We start from the raw sequence: 5,870 nt of genomic DNA, 5'->3' as shown, positions 1-5,870 counted from the left end.
TATATCAATACATATAAACACATTTTTCTTCTGTCTTAATTTTTTTAACTTCATTTCTTAAGGCAAAAATATAAATTGTGGCTTTTGGTAAGATATGTAGAAGTACAATGTGAGAGAAAATTAGCTCAAAATATGGGACCAGGGTAAGTGAAAGAATACTATTGCTAGGTTCTTCCATTACAAATGAATGCATAACTCCTAGTACACTGTTGTAAGTTAAGAATTCATATTATAAGTCCTAGACTACCACTAAATAATATAACAAACATGCATAACTAAAAACCAAGAGGAAATAAAATAGAATATTTTAAAAAAAACAAAACCTCAGTTAATGCGAAATAAAAAGGAAAAAATCAAATCAACCAATCAAATAAATTCCAGATGGGCTAAATAGAAAACAAATAGCAATTTGTTTTCTTTAAACCTAATTATATCAATGAGGTACAATTCTTTGTGATAAAGACCAGCCGTATAAGGACGCCCTAAGGCACAAACAATTTTTTTCTAATCACCTAACAGTCAAGAAACAAAAATAAAAGGAAAAGCAAAACCCTTTAGAGCAAAATGATGATAAAATTTGTTCATCATATTTCTCACATCAGCCTGGAGATTGCTGTCACTTTCATGAAAATGTCATACTTTATCCCTTGGGGTAAAGGTAAATGTGCCTTTCTATAAGGTGGATTCCTGAAGATTAACTTCCAGGCACCAAATCCAGAATGCTGAATAAATAAACAAGAGGGACTTCGAAGAACTATGGTTTTAGCTCCTTCCTGTTATTCTGCAGCTTGTAAAATTTATTAATAGCAAGAGTTATAAATATCTGGGTATAAAACTAACTACTTGGGCTATATTATATAAATAGGCTAAACTCCACCACCAGGATGAGTTTTCAGATTCTGTAAGACCCACCTCACATAAGCTGCTAACACTGGATGTGACGGTGATATATTAAAGTAGATAAACAAATACAGGGCATTGTATGAGGGAAAAAGCAAATACCTGCCTACAACCTCTGGGATCATCTTTTGCATTTTCCTTTGGTAGTAGGTGACATTTCTTATTGCGCTGATATGAACTTTAGCATAGATTTAATGCCTAATCACCATTTTTAAACACATTGAAACTAAGGAGGTCCCCGCCCATATAACATGCAGTGACTGGAACATAAAAATTAATGTTGGACGCCACACTTTGTCTTAGGAAGTTGGCTCAAGTTATGACCTGCTTATTCATGTCCACTCCTGTATCTTCTTTTCTCAGCTCTGGGACCCTGATTCCCTATCCTTCCTAGCTTGTCATATGCTCATTTGGCCTAGTTCATTTTGGAAACCTACCGGGACTATACTTTCTGGCTTTCCTCTGTGTTTTTATCTCTACATGATGCCTCATTTTTGTTTTCTCTGGTGCTCCATTTTATGAGATAGCTGCAGTCATCTTTAGCCCCATGGAACTCTTCTGTCAGGGCTGATTGGTACTTCCCACCAAGAGATGAATAATGACAACAGAACAAGAAACCTAAGGGTGAAGTGAAGTGGGAAGATAATTCTAGGATTGAAAAAGAACACAGTCCAGTAGGGATGAAGCAAGTAGATAAATAGGTAAACAGAAAGAGCTGAGTAGGAGCTTGGACAAGGTTAGAGGACTGGATAGAACTTATCTCTGCGTAGTTGAAAACAAAGGTATGTCTGGGTTAGAACTAGTCAAAGCTCCAAAGAGTTTCTGATTATATCAGCACCTTCCCAGGATAATTAGGACAAATAATTCAGGTAGGATAATACGTTGGGAGGAGGCAGGGTAGAAAATCAACTTTACCTTTAAGTTTCCCTATTTTATTATTTTGGTTTCAAACACCAGAGAAAAGTCGTACACATGGAAAAACTATCCTGGCAGGAAACTGGGAGGATAGAAATCAGTCTCCAACAGATTAATTAGCAAGAGAGTTTCTTCCCCTTGTCTATGAAGAAAGAGAGAGAAAAAAAGAGCAGAGACAGATGGAGACATTTGGGAGTCCTGAGAGCTATTGGTTCTTGTAGCCTGCTGCCCAGTGATGGTACAATGGAAGTGGAAAGACCCAAGTGATGATTATAAGATACGGCAGGCCAGATGGGATTCCCATGTCCTATATTTGGCATGTAGGTAGCGATATAGTCATGTCCAAGTCCCACGGACTACATAGAAGCTTCACTAGAATCACTGGAATTGAAGGAGCATGGAGAAATAGAATAATGGACATTTTAATAGCAGCCTGTGTGAAAGGCAAACCAAGCACCAGATGCCTTCAGCTGCTGAACTCCCTTCCAAGCATCTGAATAGGATTAAACTTTGGGACTGGGCAACACAATGGAAACTAAACCATGGATATCAAGTGAAGTCAAATGCCCTGTCATCCTGGCAGGTTGGTATTGGGGTGGGGTGGGGGTGTCAAGAAAGAAATGGAATTGTTTTAATGAAAATGGAAAAACTGACTATGTTCAGCACCTTAGCTTGTGATGGACATTCCTATTATCAGCCCAAATAGTTAATGAGTGTTTTGTGTAAGGCATTGGTGCTAAGAACATTGCATGTAGTATCTCATTTAATTTTCATAACCATCTTTTCTATGAATTGTAGAAACAATCTTTTCTACAATTACTTTAAATTGTGTAGGGCACAAGGCAATCTCTAAAAATTGTATACATACATTTCAACCTTCATGAGAAACTCAAGCCTTAGAAATGCAATTCTATCAGTCAGCCACATTGGTTTTTCTCTTTGTCCACACTAATTGTTGCGCTATACCTCCTCCTAGGCTGTGTAGAGTGAGCAAAATTTAAGAGAGGTTTCTGAACCAGCTGATGGGATCTCTCAAAAAAGAGAATTGTGGACTTGCCCGGTGGCACAGTGGTTAAGAATCCGCCTGCCAATCCAGGGGACACGGGTTCAAGCCCTGGTCCAGGAAGATCCTACATGCCACGGAGCAACTAAGCCTGTGTGCCACAACTACTGAGCCTGCGCTCTAGAGCCCACGAGCCACAACTACTGAGCCCACATGCCACAACTACTGAAGCCCACATGCCTAGAGCCCGTGCGTGCTCCACAACGAGAAGCCACTGCAATGAGAAGCCCGCTCACTGCAACAAAGAGTAGCCCTCGCTCACCACAGCTAGAGAAAGCCTGTGCACAGCAACGAAGACCCAATGCAGCCAAAAATAAATGAAATATTTCTTTTTAAAAAAAGAAAGAGAATTGCTTGCTGAGAAGAGCTAATACGGAAGAAAGAAGCAGAATGTATGGTGTTCATTGCATTTGTTCATTTTATCTCTTCATTTCTCCATCCCAAATTGTTCTATGCATGAAGGTGAACACTTAAGACATTATTTTCTCAAATATGTTTTTTGGGACACTATTTCTACAGAATGATTATGGACATAACAAAAAGCGTTCCCAGTTCAGCATAAGCTAAAGAAACAGTAAGTACAACAGATTAAAATATGTGTGTACAGGCCTGGAGGGGGAGGGGAGGTTCTTTTTTTCTGAGTTCACAAAGGCTTTATAACTGCAGGAATTCTCAAGAGGTTTTCATTAATATTTCAGTGGCAATCTCCTAGAAGGGGTAGCATTCTTAAACTCATTTGAGTATGGGTTTATAAACATAGTTAAAATATCTGTTTATTTGTTTATGTATGTGTATGTGCATATGCATTTATATATTTACACATGTATGTATTATCTGATGGATTATTTGCCAGATACCTCAAGGCAACAGTTGAGATGGGACGTATTGTGGGAAACAATGGTCTGGTAAAAAGGATATTCCTAACCAGCTTAATGATCTGTGTATAAGTCTTCTGGTCCCCACACCCCAGGGCCGTTTTTGGACATGTCTAATCCTTTTACTTTGCTCCTTACTTTTGTTTCTGTGCATAAAGAGTAAGGTCTTAGATAATGGGCACTTACCTTCCAACCAGATCCTATCTTTGAGTCTTAAAAAGTGATTTGAACTTTTAACAACAATGCACAAACAATCCCTCTACTGATATCTGTGAATTTCTTTGAGTCGTATATTTGCATTTCTAACCTTAGGGAAGTCAATCACTCTGCAGCTCAACGTGCCCTTCTGAAAATGAGTATTTAGCTGCAATAACCTAAGAACTTCCTTTTACATATATAATTCTCATATTCTAGAATATGAGTTTAAAACGATTTTAAATTATACTAGACCACCAGCTTTAGTGGCTTCCAGATTTTACCAATAAATTAGCCCCCATGGTAAATTGTTCCAAATATTTGGAGAAAGCATGCTTGTAACTCTTTGCCACTAATTAAAAATATGAAAATATGATAATGAGAACAGCTGGCATGGGGCCCAAAGCCCCACATTCAATTAACCCCCAATCCTTTTTAAGAAATAATACAGGAAGGTTTAAAACTGCCATTATTTGTGAAACATATCCTCTTTAATTATGGGTTTAGACATGCACACTTACTGCATCTCTCCCTACACTCTCCACATTCAATCCTCATTCTCCAGAGAATGGCAGACATCTTGCATAAGACCTATTACTGTTGCCCCATGATATTTTCCTGAGGTCATGTTTTTCTCTTTGTGCACACATTTACAAATCTATGAAAGCATATTTCTTGAGAAGAACATCTAAAAGGGAACATAGGGATGTGGATCAATAGGACCCATAGCTTTAAAAAGAGACCAGTGGGAAACTACAGAAAATGTCAATATGAAAACCCTTATCAGCTATACACGATGCTATTTAAGGAATAGGCTTTGCCTTGGGGTTCTCTAACCCAGTTATTCATTAACTAACAGGCAATGCTTGACCTGAGGGATATTATTATTGTTTCAAACTTGGTCTTTTCTTCTCCCAAAGTCTACAACATCTCTATTTCAACTGAACCCTTCTAATAAAATCCTTTTTGTGTGACTATACATTTTCTAGAAAATGATAAATTGTGAGAAAAGTGGAATTTATTGTAAATGTTGTTTGAAGGTTACAATCTTATTACAAGTCCATGAATTTGAAAAACTTTTAACTATGCAACGTATGACAGCTCCTGTATCATACAGCCCACTGGCAACAAATGAGCTTGGGCCACTCTTTCTGTGAATATCTTTATTCAGAAAAACCACCTAAAGCAATTTTATTTACTGAACATGTCACTATTGTTCCTAAGAATGTTTGATATTCTTTTCAGTTCATACTTTATTAGTTTTTACAAAAGATCAATTGATGACTGCAAAGAACATGAACTAATGAAACGTAACATTCAATTTTATGCACATTTTTCTTTTTGTCGAAAAGTGGTGTCTTATTTCTCTTGAATACTATATATCGTTTAGTGTTTAGCATTTGGTTTAACTGAATACAGATGATGTTTGGTAGTATTTTGAAACTGATTCCTAACCAGGAGATGTTTTTTATGATCCAATGTTTTGTACTGAGAAAAGTTCAAAGCAGTATCTATAGCTGATAATACTATCATGTAGAATTCTGCTTTTCATTTAGTTCCTCAGTTTTGTCCCCATTATTCCAACCTTAAGCAATGAACTTTGAGATGAATTATTAGTAAAAGAAAGTATACATGCAATCAAAGTTGTACTGACAAATGATGTAAGCTTTTTTTATTGTTATGTGGTGAAATGAAATTCTAGGGTAAATACGTTTCAATAGTATGTGCTATATTCCACAGCTGCTTAGGACATTGCTTTGTCAGGAAAGAGGTGGATACATAACAATTAGTGCTTCCCCGTTCAACACCTATTATGCATGAATAATTGCTCCTTTGCTTGTCTTTTGGGGATATAATAAAGCACTCCTTAGTAAGGCTTGAATGACATCAAAGTGAACAATTTTTGGATTCTGACTGAAAGA

This window comes from Lagenorhynchus albirostris, chromosome 11 (assembly GCF_949774975.1).
Source record: "Lagenorhynchus albirostris chromosome 11, mLagAlb1.1, whole genome shotgun sequence".
Classification (NCBI taxonomy): Eukaryota; Metazoa; Chordata; class Mammalia; order Artiodactyla; family Delphinidae; genus Lagenorhynchus; species Lagenorhynchus albirostris.
The sequence above is the reverse complement of the archived record's forward strand: the minus strand, read 5'-3'. Positions refer to the sequence as shown.